The sequence below is a fragment of the Anolis sagrei genome, chromosome 2, assembly GCF_037176765.1.
Source record: "Anolis sagrei isolate rAnoSag1 chromosome 2, rAnoSag1.mat, whole genome shotgun sequence".
In the NCBI taxonomy this organism is placed as follows: domain Eukaryota; kingdom Metazoa; phylum Chordata; class Lepidosauria; order Squamata; family Dactyloidae; genus Anolis; species Anolis sagrei.
The window spans coordinates 44,686,593-44,707,267 of record NC_090022.1 but is presented as its reverse complement, the minus strand read 5'-3'; the positions used below and the strand labels follow the sequence as shown (position 1 = coordinate 44,707,267).

The 20,675-nt window shown below is 38.2% G+C and overlaps 1 protein-coding gene across 10 annotated transcripts in view; it reads right to left on the bottom strand.

Moving 5' to 3' along the window:
- LOC132769389 (contactin-4) overlaps positions 1-20,675 on the bottom strand; it is a 643,374-nt gene that overhangs the window by 354,998 nt on the left and 267,701 nt on the right. Inside the window, exon 4 of one of the 10 annotated variants that reach the window (XM_060766317.2) lies at positions 17,751-17,791. The exons of 7 other annotated variants lie outside the window; for them this stretch is intronic. The gene's annotated coding sequence lies outside the window, so the exon portion shown is untranslated. Of the gene's footprint in view, positions 1-7,205; positions 7,718-13,887; positions 13,941-17,750; positions 17,792-20,675 lie in introns of those variants that run through there. 2 more of the 10 variants (XM_067463476.1, XM_060766320.2) reach the window with 2 other exon arrangements.

The window sequence follows — 20,675 nt, the reverse complement described above, 5'->3', positions numbered from 1 at the left end:
ATGACAAGGTGACAGTACATCGAGGGGGTTGGAAAAGAGAATGATGGTGGAGAAAATGGAAGGAAAAAGGAAGAGGGGGTGATCAAGGGTAAGGTGGATGGATGTTATCCTTGAAGTGACTGGCTTGAAGGAGCTGGGGGTGGCGACAGCCAACAGGGAGCTCTGGCATGGGCTGGTCCATGAGGTCACGAAGAGTCAGAAGTGACTGAATGAATAAACAACAAATGTTATAGAATATTTTAAAAGCATGATGGGGAAGGTGGTTTCCTGTGATCTTTGTTCAAGGAAAATAATGTTTAGGAAACTAGGAGTGAAAAATAAAACATGAAATTAGAAAGAATTTGCTTTTAGCCCCTGGCAAATACTCAATATTGAGATTTTGAAGTAGGAATCTTGCTAAGCAAGAATGATTCAATACAGAAATAATTTAAAAAATGACTACACAGCAGAAAAATAATATTAAGTCAATGTAACAACAAATTCAAAAGTGACTAAAACCACAGGACATTACCCAGCCTGTCTGTCTTTTGCCCCAAAACAACAGGTGCTAAGTTACATAACAGCACCAGTGCACTCAAAACCCCTGGAGCCTCCAATTTACTGGTCTGGATTCTGAAGGCTGGAAAAAACAATAAAGGGAAATTTTACAGATCTTCCTAGCTCCTGAGATGCAGTCTGGCAAGTCATGATTCCCACTTAAGACTCCATTTTGGATGTAATCTGGCATCTGACAGGGCTTCGCTACTCAAGCGTCTCTCTTTACCTGTCAGAACATCTGACTGCTTTGAAAAGAAACAAGCTGAACCCAAGGGCCAAAGCTGATGGATGTCTGAGTAGAGAACAAGACGGATTCTTTCCTTGCCTTGTTTTGTTACACTGTGGCACCTTTTGACTTGGGAAAAGTCCGTAAGCAAATGACCCACTCATGTAGATGGAGCTGGAAGCAGAGGCCGAGGGGACTATTCCAATCCAATAGAATTAGGAATATGGTGCTTCAACCTAAAGAGCCTACATTTAAATAAATAAATAATACATTAAATAAATAAATGCATAAGTGACTAGATGTCAACTTCACAGGCAGATCTCCTACATGTCTGTCAGTGATGAGTCCTGAAGCAAAACCCCAGAACTAAAACATTCACTTAGTCCAATCAGAGCTCGCCATAAGCAATAATTAGAATAATAAAATCATTAGCCTTTCTACAAATGCAAACATTGTATACGAACACGATATATGCTAGGGAAAAGCTAATACATCTAAGAAATCTTTTCCTTATGGCAATAATAATGTTATCAGAACCTTAAATGAAAATTAATTCCTTTAGACATAAATAGCACATGACTTAAGGATTCAAAATATGTAGTGGTCAAGATATTCTTTTTGCTAGGAAGTGACTTCCATTAAGCTGTAAATATGAATACGCCTTCATTGGAAGAATTTTAATCACTGTATCTTTCTCCTTCCCATGACAGCTGTCATCATGTCACCCTAGCAGGAAGAAGTGAGGTGTCGCGCCCCAGTCTCTGAGTTGTCACTTACAGCAATAAAATATGTATTGCTGCAGAAGGAAAATAAGTATTTTTATTACTGTCGGGAGCTTGAGGAGGCAGACTTTTCCAGCAATCCCTGGTCACCTCATATAGAAAAGTTTCATGCAAAAGTAGATAGTTTCTCCTCTCAAGAAATACATTTCACAATATTTTCACATACGAAAATCTTGAGTCAAGGACCAGCTTTTTCTTTGCCATTATTCTGAAGGGCATTTTTTTCTCCCCATCTCCCTCTGAAATTTAGTGTTAAATGCTACAGTACAATTTGAGTATTCCTTATCCAAAGTGTGTGGGACCAAAAGCCTTTTCCTACTCAACTCTGGAATGCCTGTATTTGCAAATATCTACAGAATGAGCTATTTCATCCTGAAAAATTAGGCAACTAGTAGAAGAGATATTAAGTATCATACATCGTCTCTTGAGGATCATCCTCAGGTATATTGTGCTTTGAGAATGAAGGTATAAACAGATTTACTTTGGTACAGGTAGTTTAGCTTGCAGTTTTTAGTACAACACTGGGATACCTATTAACAGTATTACTATTACTAAAGGTATCCAGTTTTGTACCTTTAGATCAAATCTTGCAGGCCCAAGGCAACATCATGAATGTGTCATTGGATGCAATGATCAAAAACATTTTAGGAGTTCAAGCTATGTCCATGGAAACTACTGATTAACAATGAACCGACAACAACCCAATAATTCCTTATTTATGCCAATAGCCTATCCATCCAATTATTGTTGTTAGATACAACACAACTATTTCATTTTTGTGCAAAACAGAAAAGACAGGAGGTATGACTACATGCCCAGAACAAGAGATGGTAAAGAATATTAGAAATGTGATTCAGAAATGCATTACGTGGTTATCATAATTCATATTTGAGCTCAATTTTTATTTGATTTTTATTGTATTTTTTTATCATGTCAGAAGTGAATTGAGAAACTGCTAGTTGCTTCAGGTGTGAGAGAATTGCCGTTGGCAGAGACGTTACACAGGGGATGGCCAGATGTGTTACCATCCTGTGGGAAGTTTCTCTCATGTCCCCACATGGAAAGCTGGAGCTGACAGATGAGAGTTCACCCGTCTCATGGATTTGAACCACTGACCTTCAGGTCAGCAGTTCAGCCGGCACAAGGATTTAACCCATTGCACCACCGCAGCTCCTTTTTATTGTATTTATTTATCGATCTATTTATTTTATAATGCCTTCATACTAGACCACTCACCTGCTAATCCCCAATTTTTTCTTCACACTTTCTGCAGTGTTACCAGATACTGGAAGCTTGCAGTGCTTCTCATACCTCAACACTTCTTTCCCCTTCAAAGGAGAATTTGGGAGAATAGGGCCAAACTGTTCACTGGATAATTTTCTAGTTCAAAGTAGCGTAGTCCAGCCACATGACTTATATGTGGAAAAGATTTAACTAGGGTTTGATGCAATGGAGAGAGGCACAATGTCACTCAGTATTGTGACATTATAGGAAGCAATTGAAATGCATTGTTCATTTTCATCAAATGTTGCATCAGGCCTGGTATGACAAGGGACTGCTTCTTCACTTATTGAAACCAGTAAAGACTCTTCAGTATAATACTGAAAATGAGGATTTAAGCAGTTTTATATTGAGCATAAAACACCTAAGACACCTAAAGTAACTTCCCTGGTTAGCCAAACTGGTAAGAAATTATTATGGAAATCTTGGAAGAAATGATGTGCCTGTTGCCCAGGCACTGTGTAACATGTTGTGCAAACTCCCCAGAGCTACAGTTCCTGGTAATTACAATCTCTACATAGCCAATAAATGATGCAACAACTTCCAAAACAAGCAATCTGATTTTCACATGATGCCTCTCCCATATGGCCAAATCAAACACTTGTTTGATGTGTTGATGTTCATGTGATTTCTCCCAGCAGGGCTTTGAGTGCTTGTGTGCATACTTTAAACTGGTTTTATTCACAATCCAGTATGTATTCAATTTGTGGCTGGGCTTCGTTTTCCATTCTATAGTTCCTAGGAAGATTGTAAACACTTAGAAAGATGCACACACACACAAATAAATAAAGCCAGAATCACTACCAGTCAAAGCCTGCTGCATAATCCAGCAGAACTGGCCAAAGGCTGACTGAATGAAAAGGTATTTTGTCTTTTGGCAAAGAAGAACAGGGAAGGGGCAGCTAAGCAGCCCTTGGCAGGGAATATCATAACTGGAAGCAGCTAACAGAAAGCCCTCTTCCATAAAAGATCTCTGAGGGTGCTTCTTCCTCTGAAAATGTTTTTAAAAAGGCAGGACCAAAAAGGAGCCTGGAGTCTGTCAAGTAGACTGACCCCAACCTTTCCTGAAATATGTCTAGTAACAGATTGGTAGACAGGGAATCCAGCATAACAATGGATGCACACACTGAGCATCCTAGTCAACAGCATGACCACAGCATTCTGCATAAGCTGAAGAATAGAACTTGCAAGAACAAAGCAGCCTTTCTCCCTGCACAAAAATGGCTTCTGCCACTACTTCCTGAAAATGTAGCATTTCCTCATTTTTTAACTTAACAGATTTAAAGGAGTTCACACTCAGCTTCTTGCCTTCACTGCTCCCCGTCTCTTTCACCAGGCACCCTTCTCTATACCCAACAAGCCCAAAATAAATCCAGAAGATTTTCAAAGAAAAACAAGTCATTATCATTTGTAATAGGGGATTTGATATGAGACTTTCCTAAAGCTACCAAAGGTACTAATGGATTGACATAAAAAAGAGAAAGTTGTTGGGGCCTAAATGCATTTAGTGAAATGAAAGGTACTCTGAGAAAAAGGGACTAAATTGCATGGGAAAATATGGCTTAAGGCAAACAAAGAGTGGCAGAGAACAGCTAAGGGTCTTTTTTCTAACTGAACATCCCACTTTTCTCAGACTCTCTCTCTCTTTGGCATATTACATTTTAAAAACTATATATGGTTGTATGTTCAAAATTAATGAATTTCATTGTTTATTCTTATATTCTGAACAGAATGAGGGGTTCAGCTAAGGACTATTAAGAATATGATAAAAATATACTGAATTGGCACTTCAACACCAGAGATGGAAGAAATATTCACCACTTTTTTTGTTTTCTGCCAAAAAATTGGTTTCCTTATCATTCAGATTCAAGAATCCCACAGTTTGAACACCCCTAAGAGTTTCTGGAAATCATTCTCTATATATGTGTACATATTGTTTTTAATAAAATCACTTAATAGCTAGAATCACAGACCACAAGGGCCATCCAATCCAACTCCATTCTGCCACACAGGAACACAAAATGAAAGCACTCCCAACAGATGGCCATTCAGCGTGTGTTTAAAAATCTCCAGAGAAGGGAATGCCACCACACTCCAAAGCAGCATATTCAAACAGCTCCTAATCAATTATGTCAAACAAATTTTTTCATGAACTAGGAAAATTATAATAAATACATTTTAAAAATCTCAAAATATGAGAAGAACAGAATGACACCTGTATCCACAGGACCAGGACTTACAGTTTCACAGCTAACAAAATATGTCCGCTGTAGGTATATTCCAGATCTTCCACTGTGACTCTATGATATTCTTGGTCTATTGAACCACAGAAAGTAGCAAACTATATTAAAATTAGGGACTTGGGCTGAAATGAAGTCCTTCATTTCAATATAGTTTTTACACAAATTCTAGGAATCAATTCCCCATGCATAAGGAAGTACTTCAGGAGGGAGAAACATATAAAAGCTGCATAATTCCTTAAGTTTTATTACAACTTACTATTTAAAATATATAAAAGTGTTGCTTTAATAGAGCTTTCAGGGATAGTATGACTGGGATATTCCACTGGGCATGGAGTTAATATTTAATTTAATATTTTAATGCTTAATGTTTTTAATCATATACATTATTTTATATTGTTTTAATGAGCATTGTGTTATACAATTATTGTCTGTTACCTTGAGAGGAAAGGAAAAGACAGGAGAAAGGCAAGATAAAATATATCAGGAGAAATGCAGGATAAGACAAAGTAAATAAAATTAATAATAAATAAAGTAGTTGCACCATATTTAACTTGAAAAATAGTACAGACACAACAAAAAACATCCACTTCAATATATATATATATATATATATATATATATATATATATATATATATATATTGCAAGTGTGTCTTCTTTGTTCTATAAGGCATAGAACTTGTACAGTTAAGCAACAGTGTGACTATTTCTATTTTTAAGGCTGCACAACATTGCCTGTTCTGTCCTACTAAGCAAGGCAATTGTATCCCACCCCCCACTAACCTTAAATGTCACTCCTTCACTGTGCTGTTTGCTGAACACTCTCTGACAGATGTGGGATGACCCACGAGCTTTTCATTAACTGCAGCTGCAGCTCCTTTCTTTCTGTTTGAACAAAGAATCCAGAGAGCTGTCCAGAGTCCTTAACCAGTCCTTCAAGTTAGCTATCAATGGTATATTGTGAAACGTTCAAGAGAAAGCTGTCATACTTTCAGAAGACAAGTTTTCAATAGTGTGTGAGTGCATGTCTGTATATGTGTAAACATCCCTACTATAATACAACAACTTGCAAAAAAGAAAAGAAAAACCTAGAATGCATCCTGAATTTCCTTGTTCTAATGTGGGCTTCTGAACCGCTTCCAATTTACACAGATTGCCTGAGGTACAGATGTATATTTTAGCATAAATATGTTATGTTATTGTTATACACAGTACAATGCACAGTTGTCTGACTAAATTTGGTGCAAAATACTTTTGAAGGGATTGCATTATTCCCTCCTCTGCTTTGAGTTTTATGTACTGTTCTCTGGTTAGTTGCAAGTGCAAACATAATATTGCAGGAGAGGTTAATTACTATAATAAAGTGGATTTGCCTCAGGGAGTTCTGGGTCGTGTCATGACAGGGAAGGTGACTGCCAAGAACACAACTGTTTTTCAGCCCCGGGAATTTTGTTCTCACCACATACGAAAAGTGGAGCAAAACAAACTACAATTCTATTATTCATAAAATAACATAAACAATGAATGGGAGGGAAACCAGGAAGTTATGCTCAGCAAACCCAATTATGTTCCATTTTTATGGTCTTGTTATCTCTCTCAAGGATCTTCCTTTTCCCCTTTTTATACAAATATCATAGTAAAGGATTTTTGGTTCTGAAAAGTACACAGACATTTTTTAAAAGGGGGGGGGGGTTTTAATACCTAATCATTCACCTTGTCCACACATTTTGTCCCATTCTCAGCAACAAAGTGTGTTTTGATATACCTCTATGACCTCCAGACACATTACTTTCATTTGAGCTGTGAGAATTAATAGTATTTTAAATTTGACTCATACTATGATACTGCACATGTGTGCTGTTTACTGGATAGCATTATTGCTACTACTTTCCTCACCTTAAATTAAAAAAATAAATAAAACAAGTATCTATTTCACAGAGGGAACCTAATTCTTTCTAGTATTCCTACTGTGATTTTAACCACTTGCCACAGAATATGTTTTGCTTTACAGCTTGAACAAAGAGGCTATTAACATGCTCAGCCATCAAAAAAAGTTGCTAAAGGCAACAACATCTCTAAACGGTCTTTTTACACTACAAGCTATTCAGCTTCCATAGTAATTTATTCAGCCACTTACCAGCAAACGTGACAGCTCCTCCAGAATTTGTCCCAATGTCACTGATGGTTTCCCCCAACTCTCACACATCCTCTCTTTCCTCCTAGCAAGACAGTCTCCCTGAATTTCATCCAGCCACAATAAACTTGGGCTTCTTTCATCTTATTTACATTTTCTTTTCAGTGTCAATACACTTTACTGGACAGCAGCAAGCATTTGCCAGGCATTTGACTTTCTTCCCACTGATATAAGAGTTTCCTTCTGGTGAGTCTTAAATCTGTCTCCTTGTCTCTCCGTTGCCAATTGCCTGGGATAGCCAGCTTCCGTAAATTCTGCCATCTCCTCTAAAATCTACACTGCTGCATTTTATATCTCACCATGTGAGATACTTTATTTCCTTGCTGGTCTTCTGAAGCTTTATACTCAACATTAAATCACAAGCTTTTCCTTGCTGAAAAATGGACTGAAGCAGGCAGAGCCCGTTATCTGGGAGAGACATCAGAGCAGTCCTGCCCTCTCTTACAAAGTAAGCATGTGAAACACAAGACTGGGGGCTTCAGGCTCTCTTTTAAATTCTCATATTTATAGGTCTTAGCTGTGGTTCCTGTCTTTGGTTCTTACACCATAAGATACAACTCAGTTCGCAATCAGAACTGTCAAGAGAAATCAAACTTCACCTCACCAAAAATAATACAAAAATAAAAATCTCAGAGTTATTAGCATGCCAGCCCATATACCTGAAGCCAGTGGAATCAATATAAAGCTGTGACATAAGGATTAAAATGTTAAATGAAATCAATGTTGAAAGCGATGTAATGCAAAGAACCAAGATACTAGATCTATGTGAATGCATATTTCACATTACTATAGGAATTAATTTGATAGAGGAAGAGGAAGAAAACATTGGGGGAGGGGAAGACTTACTAGATTAACCTGCATCAATGCATCCACTTAATTGGTTTGCTCCTGCCCACCAAACATACTGATACTTAGGAAACAAAAGCAAATGATTTTCATATACTACATTGATCACATAAAATATTTAACTGTCTCCTGGCTCTATAGACTGTGGTGTGGATACTTAATCAGGGGCAGCATTTGCTCATGTATTCTCATCTAACGGGAGGGGTAGAGGGGCGGGGAGGACACACTAATCATTTTAGTGTTTTCTGTTGGTGATAGTGATGTAACACTGATATAATTCTAGAGATGTAACTATCAAACTAATTAACATTTTGCCATGGTACCATTACAGTAACACTAATTGCTTGCAAGCGCTATTGTCTTCAAAGAGGCATTCATTAAAGCAATCTAATGTTGCTTTATCGTTGAATGGCTATTACCTTCATCAGGATTTATTTGAAGTACAACCTGAAACACATTTTCTTGGAAAGCATCTTCCCGTAACTTCTAGAGATTTAATTCCAAGTAACTGTACTTGGAAACATAGCCTAAGGAAATGTGGCATCATTTCCGCATGTAATGCATGAAGAAATAGGTCAGGGATAAATATGCTTAAAGTATGATCTTCCAGGAACCACAGGCTTCAAAGGATATAGAAGAGGTTTCAAATCCACATAGCATATGAAGTATTTCCCCAACATTCTAACTGAAAGAAGAAATAGTATGCTAAATATACTTTAGCAATGCCACTGCTGCATGAAATTACATGAACAGTAATTTATTCAGCCCAGTGATTTTCTTTGTACTTTTCACTTGTTTTGTACATACATTTGGAAAGTACACAGCATTTTCCTTAGGGCACCTCACCTTCTCCTGCCCCCACCCAGCCTTTCAGGGCAAGAGAAAGGGAAAGCAGGGTGGGTAGTAATGTATATTCCTGATAGTGTATTGTGCTGAAGGAAGGCATTTAGAAATCTCTTCCTCAACTACTACCATCCTTCCTCTTTATCCAGACACAGTGTGATTGGCCAGAGAAAGGGAATGGGTATGGTGGTAACAATATGAGAATGGTGCACATGTTAAAAGCAATGGTTGCTCAAGAGTGAGTTGGGGTACTTGACTCGAATCTTCCCATAATTAATAGAATGGTGTGCAAAAATTGTTGTTATGTACAACATACCCATGCTGGATCGGTGTAAAGGTATTTCTGGATCCAGCATCCCCATTCTTATAATCTCTAACCAAATGTATTAGGTAAATCCTAATCAAGGAAGGATGGAGAGGAGAAAGGTCAGCAACCTCCCCATGCTATTATATTATATTATTTCATTTATATACCACTTTTCTCAACCCATGGGGGGACTCAAAGTGGTGCACAACAAAGTAAATGGCAAAATTCAATGCCTCAAAAATATAAAATACATCACATGATGAAAATAGCATATCACAATAGATTAAAACCAATTAACTATAAAACATAGGACATAGACATACATAAAACATAAAAGCGTTAACATTGCACCTATCTGAAAGCTATCTTGGCTGCTTCATCTCACTTCCTGAATGCCTGCTTGAAAAGCCACATTTTAAGTAGTTCCATAAATGTCAGGAGGGAGGGGGTTGATCTGATTTCACTGGGGAGGGAGTTCCACCACCAAGGGGCCATCACCAAAAAGGCCCTTTCTCTTGTCCCCGTCAGTCGTGCCCGCGAGAGCGGCGAAACCAAGAGCAGGACCTCCTCAGCTGATCTTAATGCTCTAACTCCAGTAAATGGCCCCACTGACAGTCACAAAGTTCTAAACATCCTGTCACTTAGTATTAAGGTTCATTTAACCACCTTTATGCCTAATAGCAAACTCAGATGATTATACAGAAACCAAAATACAGACCCTGGGAAATATAAGCGAGGTATCAGTCAGGGCTTTAAAATGTTTCATTTTTGGACCACAGTTCCCAGAATTCAATACTACCTGTATGTGGCGTTGGGGGGATTCTAGGAACTAACTCTAGTATAGGGGCTGGGGAAGGAACTCACTCAAGTTCTTTGACCACCAGCATGCTTAGGCAAAGTATGATCCACCCAAAAGCCATCAAAATGTGCACTGAAAATGCTAAATGGTATTCAAGAGCAAAAGACTATAGAATGTCAATGAGGAGGGAAGAAAGGACAAATTGGAAACCATGTCAAGAGAAGGAAAAATGGTTTATTATTCTGAAAAAAAGTATGGCTTCCAAAACCAGAACTTCTTGCAAGCCCCACAGAAGGCTACTCATTAACCATACCTAAAATTCTTCAAGATTAATCTTGACTACGATGATCATATGAGCTGTATGAAATATTAATTTCTTTTATATGAATATGTTGCATGCATAATAGCACAAGGAAGATGAGGTTTTTTGTTTTTGTTTTTTTGTTTTTTTAAAAAAAACCTACCTCATATTCCCTATGTTAGGAATGTATTGCCATATCTGTACTTATTCATCTTTCTCTCTTCACAGTATTCTGGCCATAGGCTTACAACACAGAAGGCTAATCAGAACTCATGCTGCTGTTTGTGCTCTGAAATCCCATGCATTCTGAAAAGGTAAGAGCAGGCTGCTCCTTAAAGTCACAATCATGCCCTGCACTGACAGCAGGGAGAGGGAGAACAAGGGAAGACTGTAAGAAAACAGGCAATACTTCTCTCCAGATAACCTGCCCTCTACCACAGGTACTGAATGTATGTGGGTTTTGAAAACTAACAAGTAAGCAGTAGTTGGAGCTTCCAAGGATTTGCTATCATATTTCTCTTCTACAGTACAGATTGCAAAGAAACCCTTTTAAATATAACAAAGCATACAATATTAAACAGTTGGCCAGAGTGTTCTCCAGCTATTATTGTCACTTATTTTTTCCTGTATTACTGTGTATGGTGGGTGGGTAGAGACTAAACATTGTCAGTGATTTAAGCTCGGTTTAATGTAATTGAAGAATGGGGAATGGTAATAGCATGGTGGCTAAACCCACTCAGAGAAGCAGGAGACACAGTTTTGGTTTTCAGCTCTATCACAAGGTGATATATTTGATGAAATTATAGAGAACAATGATGCAGATGAAATCAAGATATGCAAAAGCAGGAAGTATATCAATTCAAAACACAAGTTTATAAGTCCCGTTTCAGAAATGTTATAAAGATTCACATAATGTTTCCAGAAATGTCCTCTTAAGAAACTACAGTAAATGTCTTTAAGAATTGGAATTGCTCTTCACTGCACAACTCTCTTTTTTTAGTTTTCACCAAAACAAACTCAGTTGTCACTTCAACCAAAATAAGAACCAGTCATGGTGCATGCTTTGACAGACCGGATTCTAAATCATCAGATGAATGATTGTCATGAGGCTCCTTTGTTGCTTTTACTCAAACACAGTAACACATCTATTCTTCCAAAATTGCCACCTGAATCAGGTTCCCACTAAGAATGATTATTACTTCCTGCTGTTATGGCTAGAGTTCATGTTGAGACACTTGATAATAAAACTGTGACATTGCTGGGGAGTATTCTAAGCATTGCTGATTCAACCATTTCCCTTCTTTAGGCCATTGCTGAGTTTTAAGACCCAGTGCACATATTTCTGTTTATTCTGTTTTATTATCTGACAATAAGGTTTTCCTGGCATTCTCTTTTATACACAATGTGCAACATACAATACAGCTTGTAATCCCCATCAGGGCCATTCAGTGCTTTTTCAGGCTGTTCTTTACAGCTGTCACCTCTATCAGATTTTCACTCATATATGAATACAGGCAGTCAGAAGCTCAGATCATTTCAGACAACTGGAAGACTCGTGTAAACTTATTAAGGTCATAGAGCTACCTATATTTTAAATCCCATATATAGTTTTGGCTATTTCAATGTAACTCAATCAAAACAAACAGGGGACACATTTCCCCACCCCCAATGTATAGGAGCATTAAATTCTGATGTGAAAAAATGTCATGCTCCTTGTAGAAGCCTTGAAAAAACGATCATTTCATTTTGCATTACAGTCTAAGCATGGCTTAGGAGAAGAACAACTTTGATCACCATCATCAAAACCCATCACGATTATCTACCCACATGCTGAAAAAATTAAAGAAGATGAAGAAGTGTGTGGGTGTGTGTACATATACAAGTACATGCTTCTAATATGTATAAGAGGCCTGACAGTATAACAAATGTTGAAATTCTATATGCACTTAATTATTCCGCAGCAAGTCCCATAGAATTCAATAGGTTTACCAGAAGTAAACAACAAAACAATATACTTCATGTACATTAGTCTAGCTACTAAAATGTCCCTTATCCACCTCACAACAGCTTAAAATAATCACACAAATGCTGAAATTAAAAAATTCAGCAAGGAAACAAATTTGTGCAATATTCCTTCTGTACAACAAATGTGCACAGGACAACTGTGTCCTGAAACAAAAGCTGGTTCTTTTTTCAATTAGAAGAAAATCTTACAGAAGTAGCTCTTGGAAACAATAAACTTTAAAAATTATGTATATGTGCATTTTTTAATTCAAACAAATTCAAAGAAAGAAAGAAAGAAAGAAAGAAAGAGGCTAAATTAATTTCCTGTCATTTCCCCCAACTTACTGTTTTGCTCCCAACCCCTCCCCCCCAAAGCTGGGATAATGTTTTCCATATTAGTGTAGGTACCCATCTATTGTGACATTCCCCTTTTCCTTCAGCAGTTCACATCAACCACAACCTAATGAGAACATACCCTGTACTCAGCAGCGAGACCCTTTCATACTTCACAGCCTGTGATTTTCCTCTGCTTTGAGACTTATTGCCTATCCAGGAAGATGCATTCAGCACCACATGGTTTCATTCAATTTGCATAGCATGTTGGCTTTTACAGGACTGTCTCGTTAGAAACTTTGAGCTCTATAGCAAGATGTCATAATTAGACCATGTATATCTTTAAGGCCAATTAGCATTGAGAGAGAAATAAAAGAACCCCTGGAAATATGAACTAAGACACAAACCTATCTTTTTCATTTCCCTTGCAATGTGCTACAGCTTGTAGCAACAACTACATTGAAGGACATTTATAGACCTAAAGCTGCTCTACTACTTTAACTTTCCCATGTTTAAATATGCATAAATGTCTTTAATAATGAACCAAGGCCCAGCTATGAACATACTGTGAAGAAAGAAAATTAATACTAATTTTATATAACTATTCTCAGTTTTGAGCACCTTTTTAAATATAATTAATCTCTTTCAAATACTAAGTCATAGGGTAAATTTATCACAACTACTTTGCTTTTATATTACTACCATTTTTCACTATGTCTTCTATAAGAGCAAATACATCCCTATGTGTGTATGTGTGTCTGTGACTGTGTAACACAAAACAATAATTATAAGACTGAAATTTCCAACAGATTAGTGCAGGACAGTTTCCGATAACTGTTAGAAGGTATTGAATTCCAGAAAAAAAAATTTATGTTACTCTCTGCTCAAAAAAAGTGTCCAGGTTCTTGAATGGAAATTTACACCCAAAGCACTTCAAAACAAAACACAAGAGAAATACAACTACATTTCACTGAACTTTCACAAGGCAACCACTCATTTAAAAAGTTAGCTTATTGGATCACATGCCTATTCTATGTCTGTATTTCGCATAGCCAAAGCAGCTGGCAAGCTGTAAACAGATTACCCTCAGCCTTGCCTGCTAAATTCAACAAAGAGCAGTGGAACAGAAAATTAAAACATAGCTGGCAAAGTTACATTCACATGCAGTGAGGGAGGCAAAACTGGTACTTACAGATTTGTAAAGTAAAAACGTCCCAGCTCCTCTTTTACATGTCTTAATGCAAATCAAACAAAGATCTCGGCTCTCATTCACTGCTTCCGCTACACTGATCAGTCAGGCAGAACGGGCCCTTATGGATTGCCTTTGCAGCTGGGAGATAATGGAGCCATATTCTCAGCTGGGACTGGAGATGCCTAACCGCTACTACTACGATGCACTGTATGCCAGCACACCAGCATTCATCAGGAAATACAGCCCACCACAGCTTTATGTCTTCTCTCTCCCCAAGGACCCGAACAATTAGCACAGGAATCAAAGGCACTCTCTCTCACACACACACACATTTACAACCCCTGCACACATAAGGAAACTGAATCCTACTTAAGGGATATCCAAATACTGGCTAATTTTATTCATTGACCAAGTATGTGAGAAGTCTTTTTAATTTCATTTTTAAATTGAAAACAAACACTGGGCAAACACACATACAGATGGGTCAACTAGCATGGTTTCTGGATTTCAGGGATGCTGTAATCCTGCTATGACCACATAATAGATGATTAAATGAATCTCTGTAATTAAACAATGCTTTGCATATGCAGCAGGTCTTTCTACTACAAATGCAGATGTCTGTGTCAGGTCTCTCCTGCAACCCTGTTTTAGCTGCTGCAGGGAACTCTCCATGGTGCCAAATCATTTTCCTTCTTTCTATTAATATGTATCCTACTTGCAACCTTATTAATCCGAGAATTGAGGGTTTTGGTGACTCACGGCTATCTATTTAGTAAATTTGACTTGTTTTGTTGTACAAAGTGAGACAGAATTATTCCAAATATATCGAGTGCTAACAAGGCCATATCATTTCTACATGTTTGCTCAAGCGTCAACAGCTGCTGTCTTTTAGAAACAAAAATAAATAAGAGTGCAAAGAAACTTTTTAAAAGGGCCTTTTCAGCCTATCCCTTAGAGCAGGTAAGAAAAAGTATCAGTATCTGAAGTACAGAGCAATACAAAAAGAATTAAAATCATAATAAAGTATAAAGCTTGCAAAGGCTGTCACTGAAGATAAAGAACCGATCAATGGGTGGTCTTAGGCTTTATTTATATCTCAGCCTCTGCTTCTTGGCTTTCAAAAGAAGACAACAGAGAATAACTTGATGGCTGTGTTGTAAGAACAACAGTGATGGAGTCAGCCCCACATATTTGTTCTCTCTAATAATCTCTAAGTCCTGCAAGTCAATCTCAATTCTGTTGGAGGACCTAAAGGTTACTCAAGTGACAATTTCTCTAGGAATCATTATGTCCTTCAGGCTGATTTTATGGTCAACATCCACCAGAAGTTGACCATAGAGTTGCCCTACAGCAGTGGTTCTCAACCTGCGGGTCCCCAGGTGTTTTGGCCTACAGCTCCTAGAAATCCCAGATGGTTTACCAGCTGTTACGATTTCTGGGAGTTGAAGGCCAAAATATCTGGGGACCCACACATTGAGAACCACTGCTCTAGAAGACCTAGAGATTTCTAGAGAAGTATTCCCTCGGGCAAAAAACAAACAAACATAATTTCCCTACTTTTGCAGGGGTCCTGCATCTCTAAGCATTGCACAAGAGATGAGCTTATTGTACACCTATCATAGGGTATATACTTGAGAATTCAGCAATGAAAGGAATATGTGAAATAATTACATTATATAATTGAGTGAAACAATTTACACTGATTTTTGACTCATAGGGCTAAAACTATATGAACTGCTTGGTTGTACTATTTTACCTATGTATTTTTCTGCAATAAGAAATATATTCTGATATTTGAAGACTCATATATATATATATATATATATATATATATATATATATACCGTTTGCACCTTCTCACTGTAAAATAGGAAATGGAGAGGGGAAAAAATTGCCTTAATGACAATTTGCCAAGCGATCTCTGTGTTGGCATGTGGCAGGAGAAAAATGAAACTAGTAACACCCCAGAAACAGAAACAGTCAATTATGGCATATGATTTCTTGGAGGAGAAAAGTGTTAGTCAGATGTATGCTGTGTCAACATGCCTACATCTGCACAGATATAGAACAAAAGAAAACTGCAAGCAGCACAGTAGGTAAGAAACTACATACCAAAAATGACTGTTCATTCCAGTTTGATGCTAAGCTTTAGGAAAGTAAGGATGTTATTCGCATAAATGGTAGTGGGTGGTAGGTAATTAATAACACCTTTATGACACTGATAAACTGCTATGTGTCTCTATACCGCAAGAAAGATGGGATAAGTATTTTTTTATCATGTCAGATACACAAAAAGTCACTTCTGATATGAGAGAATTGGCTGTCTACAATGATGTTGCCCAGGGGATGCCCAGATGTGTTACCATCTTGTGGGAGGCTTTCCCTCATGTCCCCTTGAGAAGCTGGTGCTGACAGGTGGGAGCTCACTGCATCTCGCAGATTCAAACTACTGATCTTCAGATCAGCAGTTCAGCTGGCACAAGGATTTAACCCATTGTGCCACCACTGCTCCAAAGAAAATAATAATAATAAATTACATTATTACATAATAATAATAATAATAATAATAATAATAATGAATTAGATTGAGTGCATAAGAAAACTGCACTCTAAACCAGAGCTGACAGCTGGCACAACAAAGCCTTACATGGGCAGTTCCTTGAGAAGATTGAAGGAAAAGTTGACAAGGAGAAGACCTAGTTATGGTTCATGAATGGAACCCTGAAGAAGGAGACAGAAGGCCTGATTCTTGCAGCTCAGGAGCAAGCCATTAGAACCAATGCAATTAAGGCCAGGATTGAAAAAACAGCGGATGACCCAAAATGCAGACTGTGCAAGGAAGCTGATGAAACCGTGGATCATATCCTCAGCTGTTGCAAGAAAATCACACAGATGGACTACAAAGAAAGACACAACTCTGTGGCCCAGATGATTCACTGGAACTTATATCACAAGTACCACCTGCCAGCAGTAAAGAATTGGTGGGATCATAAACCCGTAAAGGTCGTGGAAAATAAACATGCAAAAATACTGTGGGACTTTCGAATCCAGACTGGCAAAGTGTTGGAACACAATACACCAGACATCACGATTGTGGAAAAGAAAAAAGTCTGGATGATTGATGTCACCATACCGGGTGACAGTCGCATTGAGGAAAAACAACAGGAAAAACTCAGCTGCTATCAAGACCTAAAAATCGAACTGCAAAGGCTCTGGCATAAACCAGGACAGGTGGTCCCAGTGATCATTGGCACACTGGGTGCAGTGCCAAAAGATCTCAGCCGGCATTTGGAAACAATAAACACTGACAAAATCACGATCTGTCAACTGCAAAAGGCCACCTTACGTAGATCTGTGCGCATCATTCAAAAATACATCACACAGTCCTAGATGCTTGGGAAGTGTTCGACTTGTGATTTTGTGATACAAAATCCAGCATATAGATCTCATTTGCTATGACATACTGTGCTTTTGTGTCAATAATAATAATGAATTACCACCTACAGTAGGATGGGAAGTTCAAGAAGGACCAGTTAACTGGGGGCTGCCCAGGATTACCTGTTAGTGGGCCAATATTTGAAAAAATTACTTCACGTCAAAAGCACTGCATACATAAGGAATTAAAAATGAATGAATAGCATACTTTCCTGCAATCAGGACAATGTTCGAGAGCAGGGGTTCCCAACCTTTGGTCCTTCTGTTGTTTTGGACATCAGCTCTCACAATTTTAATGGCTGTTAAACTGGCTAGGATTTCTAGGAGTTGAGGTAAAAAACCACTGGAGGACTAAAGGTTGGGAACCTCTGCACTAGAAGTTGAATTGGAATGAAAGCTCATGCAAAAGTTAGTGAGGCAGTCCTTACCTTGTCCTTTTAAAGCCATCATTTTCAATCAAGAAATCATCCTGATTTATTAAAAAAGAAAATAAGCAGAGTTCACCCAATTGCATAGGCCTGTTTTACAGATGTATGTAAATCATTTGATGTTTTGAAAGCAGACAGCTTGTAACTGAGAGTGCAAATAGCTTGACTGAAAATCACAGCATTAAGTTGATGCTGAGGTAATATAAAACATCTGTCATTCCTTTTTTAAAAACCGCAGCTCACACATCATTTATTAAATGCATATCCTACCTATAAATGTTTTCAGAACAGCAAATAATACAAAAATGCATATAAAATGCAAAAGAAGAGGGAAAAAGGGGGAAAACTGTATATAGGTATAGATTCTCACCTAACTGGAAAAACAAATAGTTTAAATAAATTCAATTTTAGCATGTCATGTCATGAGTAAGGGTACACTCGTGTGAGTAATGTTCATTAAGTTGAAAAGTTTATTGTCTGTAATTTAAGAAAAACTGCATTCTGCCTTCACAAAGCTACTTTTATTATATGGTAAAACTATGTTACAGTAAGCTAGGTTTGCTTTTATTTATCCTTATTTGCTTTTAATTACTGTGTTTCAACATTAATATCAAGGAATTGTTGGGTTTATGGCAGAGTTTCTCAAACTCTACTAGATGTTTTGAACTTCAACTCGGACCATTCCTAACATCTGTTAAGCTGGATGGGCTTTCTGCGAGCTGAAGTCCAAAATATCTGGAGCAGCAGAGTTTGAGAACATCAGAGATTAGACCTACTTTTAATGGTAACTCTCAAACAATCCGAAACTACATTTATCTGGCATCTACCAATCCTCATGAGTGTTGGATAACTGAGAGTTCTTTATTTTTATTACTATCAGACATTTATTTATTGTTCTCCAGCCTGGAGGCAATGTGCAATGGATTAAAAAATAAATTAAATACTCAAATAAAAAAAATATTTCAAAACTAACTAAACAAATATATGAAAACAATGTTAAAATAAGAGCCAGTTAAAATAAAAATAAAGGAACTCTGGTTTTAAGGCTCTAAGGACATGCAAGAGAACAAGGTCCCAGCAGTGTGTACACTTGTTAAAGCCTATTTTACAATGTTAAAAGTGGGGGAAAACCCTACCAGAATTAAAATATGACAGTCAGTTTGGTTCAAATCACATTACATAGCTTACAAGGAACACTTTAAATTGTATCCAGAAATAGATTGCTAACCACTGCAAACGATGCAATGCTATGTTCACATTCTCCTTATAATTTTCCAAGGCCAATTCTTTGGCTACAAGGTACAGGACGAAATGAACAGTAAATCCACATTACACAATGTGGCACTTTCATACCACTTTTACTGATATGTACTTTGGTGAGATACTTATTCCCATTGCATGCTTTTGAAGTGATTAATTAGAGTACTCCGGCAGAGAATTATAAGCATGACATGTACCACGGCAGTTACTGTGGTATCAAAGTTCTATAATTGTGTTGTATGGATACCCCCAAAATTTCCATGCAAACTTAGCCATTGTAGCCCAAGCAGGACACAGGAATAATATCTTTACAGTTTGCTGCTCCACTGAACATTGCCCTCATCCAACTCATAAATTTGTGCAGCAACAGAATGTGCACAGCATCAATAGCTTCATAAAGATGTTAAACAACACTAGGAAGAGAAAAATGACCTGTGGCACTCTATAAATACTAGAGTTGGTTAGGTTCGCTTCGTTAAAACTTTAAATTGGTTAAAACCTATGAAATTTGGTCTTTCAAATCAATTTTGAACTATGCAGGAAAAGTAAGAGGTGTAATAACGATTTGAAACACTTACCCTTTTTATTCATAAATATTTCGTAATGTTCGGAACTCTCCCAAGGTTATTTTAATTTTCACAAGCATTAAGCAACTTTTGTAAAGTTTTGCTTCCCCTCCCAGGTGATGCAAAGGAGGGATGAGGTGGGCGTGCCTAAGCATAGCCATTGTTGTAGTTTGTGAAGGGAAGGCCCCCAATGGTAGATATTTCAAAAGGCCCTGTTGTTAAAACTACATTTTCCACACTGCCTTGCTGCGCATTCGCCAAAATGGCCGAGCAGCAGGCTCCTCCTTTTTTTTCTGCATTACCAGCTGGATTCGACCTCCGGAGTTTGCATTCAAACCGAGTTTTCCTCACTCCCCCCCCCCCTTCTCACCCCAATCTCAAGGTTTGGCAACTGGGAGTTTAGGCAGGCAGGAGGCAGCCTCCGCTCAACAGGATCAAGCCAATGCTGGGTTTAAAAAAAAGGAAGGGGGGAAGGCGGGAGAAAATTGGGAAGGGAGAAAGGAGAGGGTGCTTTCTGTTATAGATCAGTGGCACTAAAGGTTGATTGGGATATTGGTTAAAGCAACCAATTTTGGAAAGGAAAACCTGCCAGAAGCACCTTCCTTTCCTCCCTTCCTCTCTTCCTTCCCTTCCTCTCTTCCTCTCTTCCTCTCTTCCTCTCTTCCTTCCTTCCTTCCTTCCTCCCTCCCTCCCTCCCCTCTCTCCTTTTCCTTCATTCCCTCTCCTGCCTCCCTCCCTCCCTCCCTCCCAGTGGGTCAGGCAGATCTTATCAAGGAACCACTTCCAACTGCTTTGCCTCAATGCTACACAATCCTGGGAGCTGTAGTTTGCATAATTTTTTAGCCTCCTTTGACAAAGAGCGCCATACTGCAAACCTCAGGATCCCATAACATTGAGCTGTGGCATGACTGCATCTAATCCCATCCTGGGAAAACTTTGGCCCCTCCAGGTATTTTGGATTTCCACTCCCATTATTCCTAACAGCCTGAAGCCCGCTGCCTGGATGAAGCCTAGCAGCGGGAGCCAAGTGGCACCTGAGGGGGCGTTGCTGCCTCCTCCTCCTCAGCATTGGCAGCCGAGGCAGGCCTGGAGTGGAAGA